This window comes from Setaria italica, chromosome VIII, assembly GCF_000263155.2.
Source record: "Setaria italica strain Yugu1 chromosome VIII, Setaria_italica_v2.0, whole genome shotgun sequence".
Lineage (NCBI taxonomy): Eukaryota > Viridiplantae > Streptophyta > Magnoliopsida > Poales > Poaceae > Setaria > Setaria italica.
This window is the reverse complement of record NC_028457.1, coordinates 28,267,563-28,277,565: the sequence shown is the minus strand read 5'-3', so window position 1 is coordinate 28,277,565 and position 10,003 is coordinate 28,267,563. Positions and strand designations below refer to the sequence as shown.

The 10,003-nt window shown below is 43.2% G+C and overlaps 1 pseudogene; it reads left to right on the top strand.

Moving 5' to 3' along the window:
- The first annotated feature begins 2,836 nt into the window (after window positions 1-2,836).
- On the top strand, window positions 2,837-3,783 carry LOC111258335 (annotated as a pseudogene).
- The last annotated feature ends 6,220 nt before the right edge of the window (window positions 3,784-10,003 follow it).

The window sequence follows — 10,003 nt, the reverse complement described above, 5'->3', positions numbered from 1 at the left end:
TTTCCTATAGGATTTAAACCCTACAGAACTTTTATAAAAATCCTATGTTCCAAAGGAGCCCTAAAACTTAAAAGTGAAGGACAAATATACCAAAGACTAGTGTACAGCTGTGCTGGATTACAACTAATCAAATGTCAACTCATAGGCGAGACTCGAGAGTTTGCTATAATTGAGCAGAGGCACATGTACAACGAAATGGACAACTTTCGCAAGGAACTTGAAGAGGGAGGAGGAAGACACTAGACAATTTCGAGCAGACATGCGAACACTACTGGGTGCAAAGAGAAAGGATGAAAAAGGGGAAGATATGAATTGTCGGGAGTGAATGCATAGTGTTAAAAAATGTAAATATTAGACAACAAATGATAATTAGCTAGTGCTTATAGTTATATACAATTAATTTTAAATCATTGTGATTGACTTTAGAATTGGTTAATCAATGATCAACCAAAATACTATTCCATAAAAGGCTTGGCTAGATGTCACCCTAACCCATAGAAGTGACAACGGCCCATTGCTCTGTTCACCAACCATTGAACACTAGGAAGCCTTTCTCCCCATTCTTCCTTCATCATAACCCATACTTCCGTCATCGGTAAAATCTTATAGAGATGAAGAAGACAGATCTTATCATCGAGGATAAGGAATCATGGATTGGATATAGGGGTGGATTTCGAGCTAGCTCGGCTCAGCACACAGTGCAATAAGAAGGGGCATGGAGTGTGTGATGCAAGGTTCTATAGGGTTTAGGGTGGTCATTTATACTCATGAAGAATTGGGCTAAAGTATGGGCCTATTTCTTATTGGGCTGGGGGCGATGGGCTATAGCCTTTGGCTCGTTTTGGCTCGCGAGTAGCTTGCGAGCTGACTCATTAAAGGAAGCGATCTAAAACCTTAGCTCAGCTTTAACATTCTTAAATGAGTCGAGCCAAGCGAGCTACTGAGTCATGAGTTTTTTGTCCAGCCCTAATTGGATATGGAAACAAAATGATTTTGGTGAAGGAAAGCATGAAAACTATACAATAACTAACTTCATCGCGAACCATGTGTAAAAGCAATTGCCAATTGGTTAAGTTTCTTATGGTAAAATACGCCGATCTAGGTTTAATTGACATGTGTTCACATTTACACCTAGTTTATTTCGGTTATATATAGGTGACGTGATCTGTCACCCTAAAGTACCTCATTAGAGTATGACGTGTGTACCGTGTATGTCTACATAAACGTTTAGTGTTTAATGGATAAAGTGACTTTGCTCCCAAATTGCTTAAACAGTGACCAGCGCTGCACATCGTTACTTTGGGCCTGTTCGCTTGAGATTTTCTAGCGGGTTGCAGCTGTTGCTGTACTGCCTAGCCGTTTGACTGCGGCTCAAACAGCAACAGCCCGGCAGCCCACCAAACAACTGCGCTTATCTTCTTCGGTTCAACTCCCGTCGCCTTTTCCCCATCTCCCGTCGCCTCCCACCGATGCCCTGCACTCTGCCTAGCACCACCGCCCACTCTGCCTTCGCTCGGCCCCTCCCCGCCGCCAGCCAGCCCCGCCGCCGCCATCCTCCGCCCCGCCGTCGCTGCCCCACCCAGCTCCGCCGTCGTCGTCCGCACATGGATCCGCCGGGGCAAGGGCAGGATATCACCCCTGGATCGACTGCCGCCATGTGCTGCCCGACGTCGCCGCGCTAGGGGATAGGGGCCCGCCGTCGTCGCACCACTAGGGGACAGGGGCTCGCCGCCATCGCCCACCTGCCCATGGACCTGCCGGCGCAAGGGCAGGAAATCACGCCTGGATCCATTGGCGCCAGGGGCTCCTTAGCGTCGCTGGATTGGTACCTTGATTTGGCCATTTTGCATCTTACAATCTCATAGTTTCTCTCTTAATAGATGGTTCCATCCTTGTTCCTCGTGTTAGACATGTTTAATTTTACTACAAATGATTCGATTAACTGAAAGTGTTGATTTAGTTTAAACAACAAACTAAAAATGTTGATTTAGTTTAAAGAACAAACTGAAAATGTTGATTTAATCTGCAGCCTTTCTCTGAACAGACAGGTTGTTCTTGAATGGCTTGCAAAGTTTCAATACCAACTCTCCTCCCCAGTTTGTGTCCACACTTCTCCTAGCATAGCATGCATTATTGGCCAGGTTCAGAATATATCATTGATATGGAAGCCCAAGCAAGTAGATTTGACAGCATTCTCTAAAATTGTGCCAGCATGATTGTCTATGCAAACGTGCTTCACTGATAGACAATTCTTGTGAAGAAAGGATTCATTGTGAGCACAACAAATTAAACCTTCTTACCATTTGTTTTTATATTTCTATGCTTGTTTCTAGTATCGTTTGCAAAGACATACAATCACTGCATGTTGTATGATTAAGTACATTCATTACTTTTTCAGCTTTTAAGCTAGTCCGTCTACTGATCTGCTCACCAAGGATAGCAGCAATTTGAATCGAAGCTTTGACAGAAGGTACACTCCCACCCTTCCCATTCCCATTGTGTCTAGTACAGAAGTGTGCACACATGAATTATTGACTCTAATCGGTTGAGTTGATTTCTGAAAAAAAAAAAAGGAAACTTACACTAGGGTACCTAACAAAGACGACAGCAGTGGCACACTCCTCTACATCATCATGGTCTCCACCTGAAGCCCGTTGCTACGAGCTGCGTACAACTCCTTCAAGACGCAAGCACAACGAGGCAAGCATCAATTCCACCTCATTTTGTGCACATTCTGATAAATGGTGATTCCTATCTTGCATGTTGTCTTTGCTACTACATGTGTGGCATACAAACCTTGTAGTTAGGAAGACTTATAATTCAAACTTGCACACAGATGGATGCAGGCCGTACCAATTGGGATGATAACACTACAAAAATATTCTTGGACCTCTGCATTGATGAGAAGAATAAGCTCAACTACAATACAAAAGGGCCTAACCAAGCTAGGTTGGCACAACCTGTATACAAATTTTAAACAACAGACGGGCAGGAAATATTCCTGCAAACAGTTTCAGAACAAATTTAATGCCTTTAAGAGGCAGTACAAGGATTGGAGAAAACTGAAAGACAAGAGTGGTACCAAGTGGAACAACAGTATCCACACCACCGATTGCGATGATGAATGGTGGACAGCTCGAATTGGGGTAACTACTTTTTGTTCTAATAATTACTGCTTCCTATCATTTACCTTCTGCTTTCAATGAGGGGACCTCATATTGCCATCATGCTTACATATTTCCTATTTATGACTTATAGGAGAATGAGGCAAACAAAATTTTCCATGGTAAGGCATTTCCATTCTATGATGAGTTAACCACTCTTTTAGGGACAACGGACACTGAAGGTGGTCCAATGTTGTGTGTTGGTGCAATTGGAGATAGAACACCAAGTTGTGGAAGTAAAGGCAACCCTGACCCAATGGCAGATGAAAATGATGCCTGGTTGGAGGACAATGTTGGACGGTCTAGTGTGGGTCGTGTGTCGCAAAGATCAGGAAAGGAGCATGTTGTTGACAGCCCACCACCCAAGAGAAGTAAGAGTATGGAGTACTATGTCGAGCGCATATCTGAGAGCATGATTCAAAGGACTATGAATGAAAGAAATCTAATCAGCCATGAGGAAGAGGACGTTATGGAAATGTTGCACCTTGTAGAACAAGATGGTGTACCGAATGGGTTCGAGTTGTACTTCATAGCAACTGAGCTATTTAGATCTCCAGCACGACATGCATCTTATAGGAGCATTACTGCTGTAGAGAACCAAATTGCATGGCTCCGATAGACTTGGGATAATGTCAAGAGGAAGTAATACCGGTCCATGATTAGAATGTCTTTTGCCTCTACCTGGGAATGTATGTATGTGTACTGTGACCATGGCATGGTGTGGCATCATGTATGTAATATGAATTATGTTGTGTTAGACCTTGATTATTCATGCTATTTATCCATATAAATTTGTGCCATTGCACTTGAGTCTGCTGCTCTTGTTGTTTTTAATTAGGTATGTATACTTGAATAGCTTAATAATTAGGTATGTGTTTGACAGCGTGATTTATTTTTCAGCCTGAAGGTCTCCATGATGAATGAGGTGGCTGTCAACAAGTCAAGCTCAAATGGATCCTAAAGTTACGCAATATAGTTTAACTGAAATGGGTCTCTTGAGTTTCTGTACACTTAAGTCAAAGTTGAAACAAGGAGCACATTTGTGATAATAAAATTTCATTCAAATAAAAAACTAGCTCTGCCACTAGAATTTCTAATCCAAAACTATACCAGATTTGAGAATGTTTAGCTTTTCTATCTGCTCTTCTTCTTCAGCAATTGAGAAGAATTTTCACCATGATATTTCTGTTAGAATTTTCAGACTGCTTATTGAAGAAGCTGGGACCATTGAACACTGTTATGGTCTGAAAATGAAAGGAATGTCAAGCTCTGAAAATTCAAGCAACACCAGCACCTCACCAGCAAGGTTGAGGGATGAGTGGTCTACCTGGTAGGACATGGGTGCAACCATTGGTGTGTTAGCTGCGTATGCATCGTCTATCTCAAGTGGATGTAGAGTGCAAGATGGTACGTTGCACTTGCATGAGTTGACTGGCCGTCAATGGGTTGCTATTAACCTTGCTAACAGTAAGAAGTGCTACAAAAATTTCGGTCTCCATCCATTCTGCATTCCAGTTGTTGCATTCAATCTTAGTGTCTAACGATGGGCTAAAATCCACACGACAATGTGATTTAGTTGAGGCCTTAGGGATGTTCCTATGAGCATGTGGCACAAGACAATGCTAGAGACAAATGTCAAATAGATTCCATAGGTGAGTCGGAAGTTCAGTGAGATGTCGTGGTCTCTTTGCACGTACTATTATTAGGCCAATGGATCTATTGTTCAGGTGTGTGCATCCTAGGCTGCATCAATTCTCACCATATATTTGATGGGTGCATAGGAGCTATAGATGGAACCCACATTCCGGTGTCAGTCCGTGAGCACACACATGATGATTTTATCAATAGAAAGGGGTTCACCAGTGAGAATGTCTTGGCCATTTGTGACATGGGCATGAGGTTCACATTTGTCGCTACGGGGAAGAAGGGTGTTGTGTATGACACTGCTATTTTGAGGGAGACTTTAAACCAAGCTGAGCATTTCCCTCACCCACCCCAAGGTGACCTTATTTTATTTGTAAGATATGGGACTGCCATTCTAAATTGCTCTTTGTATAACAATGTTGATCTGTAGGAAAGTACTATTTGGTGGATTCTGGTTACCCACTGCATGAGGGTTATATGGAGCCATATCGCAAGGGCAGGCACCATTTATCGGAGTTTAATGCCAAAGGTCCTGAGAATTTGAATAAAATTTTTAACTACCATCATTCATGCCTTCGGAATATTGTGGAACGGGCTTTCGGGGTGCTAAAGAGTAAGTGGCAAATTCTAAGAGGTATACCATTATATATTATGAAGAAGCAATCAAAGATTATTTGTTTCATGCTTTGCACTACACAATTTTGCATTGGACAACAACAAACCTGGAATGGTTGTTACTGACATGTTTGGTCATGGCATCTACCTTATTAGGACTGGTGATGAAAATGACCCTGCATCAGATTGTTGGAGGTATGCCCTAGAGGCAATCATAGAGATGATGATATTCCATTGTATCCATGTTACATATTGTGTTCCTTGAATATCCATTAAAGGCTACTTGAATTGGTTTGCAATTATGTGAATTGTGTGTGAAACTCTTTACTTGTATGGTTATTCTAAAAGTTGTTCCTAGGCGGAGTTCATGTGAGGACACACATGAATATTAGACTAGCACATGTATTGGTTGATGACTATGTTTCACAAGTCATGGACATGGAGATGTCAAACTAATAATGTGGGCACGTGTAGAGACATGTGCTAGGACTGGCCCAACACGAGTTACGTAGTTCTCTCTTTACACAACGTGTACGCTTTGTCCTTAGACCTGAGACTGTCGCATGTATTTAAGATGTGGATCGACTTACTTAGGGGCTATCAACGCTACATCGTAACTAGGTAGTCATCAAGGTAGCTTTCGGGTTTGTCAAGAAGCATGCTGTGAGGCATGGTCAGTCAAGATGGAATTTGCCCCTCTATTTGAGAGAGATATCTCTGGGCCCCTCAAGTAATCGGATCCGAAAATGCATGGCCATGCTACGTGAGGTTAAGAGTTAACCTAGAAAGGGATTCCGAATCATAACATCGAGAAAGAGGGGTCGGCTTGGAGCTAGACCAAATATCGTGAGGCAAAGGGAATAGCATGTACGTGATGTTATGACAGTTCGTCTGATATGATCTTCGTGTGCGTATAGGAGTTGGCACGTCTTGCTAGAGGCCGCTACCGATTATTGGCCGAGTAGGAATACTCGGGCCATGTCTATACGTATATGAACCTATAGGGTCACACACTTAAAGGGCTGGAAGCCCAATTCGGATATGATCCGAATTGAATCAGGTTTAGGAGTACTAATGGGCCTCGGATCCAAAGGCTCGTCAGGAACCCCTATATATAGAGGGGTGGGGGCACCCTAGGGTTTAATCCCTTTTGCACCAGCAGCAGCCGCACCTCCCACGCCCTCGCCTTGTTGCAACTCGCGGACCTAGCAGTTCAGCTTGCGACGCTTCCTCCTTGCACATGTGGATACCTTGGAGGTGTTGCATCTGCAGCACTTGGACAAGCCGCCGCATGAGAGCTCCGACGAGGAACCTGATGAGCTGACGACAAGCCTGACGAGGTGCGGCACGAGAGGGAGTCACTGCACATAGACGAGCTGCTGAGGAGCTGCTCGACGTCGACGTGTTCGACTACACTGCATCAACGTGTGATCGACTTCGCTGCCTCGACACGTTTTTACAACTTCCGCACCTGTGCGTCGAGTGTTAATCCCATGATCTATAACAGCAGTTATTCCTGGTTTACGCGGTAGAAAAATTTTATTTTGCGCTAGCGTAGCCTACCTCGTATCCCAACATAGATTGGTTAGCCGCTGCTACCAACGACGATATTAGTGAAGTTTGTGATTGGATTGCAGCAGGACTTTATGGGTTGACATGATGGAGACATTTTCTCAAATTGCTAATTTGTTGTTATGAATGCAACCTACCAATTTCTTTCTAATTTCTTGTTGTTGTGACTTGAGAAAGCACGGATCAACTATTGTAGCACTGAAATGTTCTAATTGTATACCTTGTGTACTCTTAAGTTCAATATGTATATCATTTATTTTTTCCGCATCTTTGCATAAGCTTTGGTAAATGAAGTCCATTTCAGTTTATGGTTCCCGTCTTTTTTTAAACAGTTGAATGTGGAATGAAAATAGCACACTATTGAGGGGGGGGGGGGGGGGGGGGGGGAGAACATGGCTGGCTGCAGCCGCTGCTGCATGGCTGCAACTGGTGCCTGGCTGATGCAGCCGCCGTAGCGTCATGAATTTTGCTCACGTCCGAAAACACACACCTTTCGCACAGCTATTCTCCTCCCATAGTCCCATCCCAAGCTCCAACCAATGGAATCTCCGCGCTGCTCGCGTTGGCTCCGGCCGACGGCGACGGTGAGCCGGCAAAAGGAAAAGCGGCGGCCGAACATTCCGAGGCCCGGCTCGACGGTGACGTGGCGCCGCGCAAGTGGCCCTCGCGCGCCGCAGAGATATTTTTCCACCGGACCGGGGTGGACGAGGACAGAGGACAGCAGCAGATCTTGCGGGCGACACGATATATTTTTATTTTAAGGGGGTCGCCGGGTGACGGTTTTGCCCTCCGGTAGTGTCGGGGATATTTTGGTGCTCTTGACGGAACGGAAGGTTCTGGGCTTGCTTTGCCTGCCGCTTGGCTTGGTGGCGTCGATGAGCATATCTTGCTGTTGAGTTGGTATCTCCTCTTCTCTTTTCTTTTTTAATAAAAAATGAAAGGTGAATGTTCCTGGGAAGATCTGGCGTGGAAAAACCTCATAAATTTGTTTTGTTTACTACAGATTGTGTTTATACTCCCTTGTTCTAAATATATGATAAGCTAATTAAGTACTTAGTTAAAAATCACGAAACTAATTAGTTTGTTCTAAACATTATATATTCAAAATTTAAAAAGGATGGGAGTGTAATTTTTTTTCTTGCAAGTATTGATCCTAGCTACTTATCATCACGCCAACTTGCTAGTTGTAACAAGAAATCATCATGCCATTGTGTTGTGCATTACAGAAGGACTTCAAATTGATAGGTGTAGAAGTGCATGAGTAGACTAGAGATTGACATTCTGATGAGTGTAGACAAGATTTAAAAGAATTACATTCATAAAAGCAGCATATGGTAAAAGCATAGTCTAGCACTCTAGTCACTATGGATCTTTCTTTGATGGAGCTCGTTAGACAATGAGCGATGGAGACATACTTCCATTTTCTAAATACTAGCATCCGCGGTGATTAAATCGATTTATCATTATGCTGACTCACGTAGCATATATCTACACTAGATAATTGCCAAAAGTAATTGATAGCAACATGACAAACTCTTTGCTTAAAAGTTTTCTTAAAAATAGAAAAAGAACACTAAATAATTAACAAAGGTACTTGACAACTACTAGGCAAGCTCTCTTTAATAGACCTACGGAGGGTATGACGGCCCCCAGGCTTTTGCTTAAGAAGAAAGACCTTCTCACGCAGGTCTAGAAAACCTCCAAACCCCTACCCCACCCTTACATGGCGGCACTTGCACCTACGTGAGCCTAGGCCAGGCCTTGCAGCATGCTTTGGTGTGGGATAGACGAGGAGGTTTTTTTAACCCCTACTTGAAATTCGCTCCCACGAGGAGTCGAACCTAGGACCTGAGGAGTGCCACTCGGTTCCACTAACCTCTTTACATAGAAGTAACCATCCACATAACTGAAACATCAGAAGATTTGGACACAAGCACCGACGACTTTTGAGTGATACCTGAGGAACCAAGCCCGATCTTGTTTAGGTGACGATGTTGATTTCAGGATATTTTGTAGATGTATACTAGGGTGCTTTTCACCTAACATGTTTACTAAGCCATACTTATCCAGGTGGTCCTTAGGTACTATGTAAGTTTTTACTACGGTGCTTACATTTGAATCCCTGATTAAACTAATTCGATAAAATGTTAAAAAAAAAGTGGTAAGCCACTTCGTCTCTTCTCCACTCTTTTTTTTTTGCCGTAGATCCTTAGTAGGCAAGATCTAAGGAAAATACGATCATAATTCTTTAAAAAAATACAATCATAAAAGTTGAGATTAAAAGTTTTGAGCTAATGGTAATAATAAACTAAGACCTAAAAGTAAAAATAAGGACACGTTTTGCGCATATATACTCCCTCCGTCCTAAAAAGAACACAGCTATCGCTTCTCGAGAAGTCAATTAATTTTAAATTTGACTAAATTTATACAAAATAGTACTAATAGTTATGGTACAAAATAAATATCAATAGATTAATCATGTAACATGCTAAATATATTTGGATATGTGAATGTTAGTAATGTTTTGTATAAATTTGATCAAAATTGAAATTGGTTTGACTCTTCGAGAAACGAGAGCTGCATTTTCTTTTTTCTTTTTTGGAACGGAGAGACCACCTAGTTAGGTACCGGACATGTTTTACACATGACAATGCTAGGTATTATTATCCCATCATGTGCAAACAAAAAATGGTTATGCAAAAAAGTAAAAAGGAAATTGGTTTTTTTTTCCGAGTATAAAGAGTTGAACGTATGCGGTGCCGTGGTGGTAGGGCGGCATTTTCTTCCCTGCGAAGCGAAGGAAACCACGTGCATCGTCGGATCCGATCCCACGCCACGGGCCCCACCTAGCGCCGCCCCCTTACAGCCGAGGGCCCACCCTACCGCCTCCGCGGCAGATATTTTCGCCTGCCACGCCGCTCCCGGCGTGGCAGATCCCGTAAATAACCCGCAATCCCGTGGCCCTTTCGCCCCGCTGCCCCCGCGCCGATAAAAACCAGGCGCAGAAA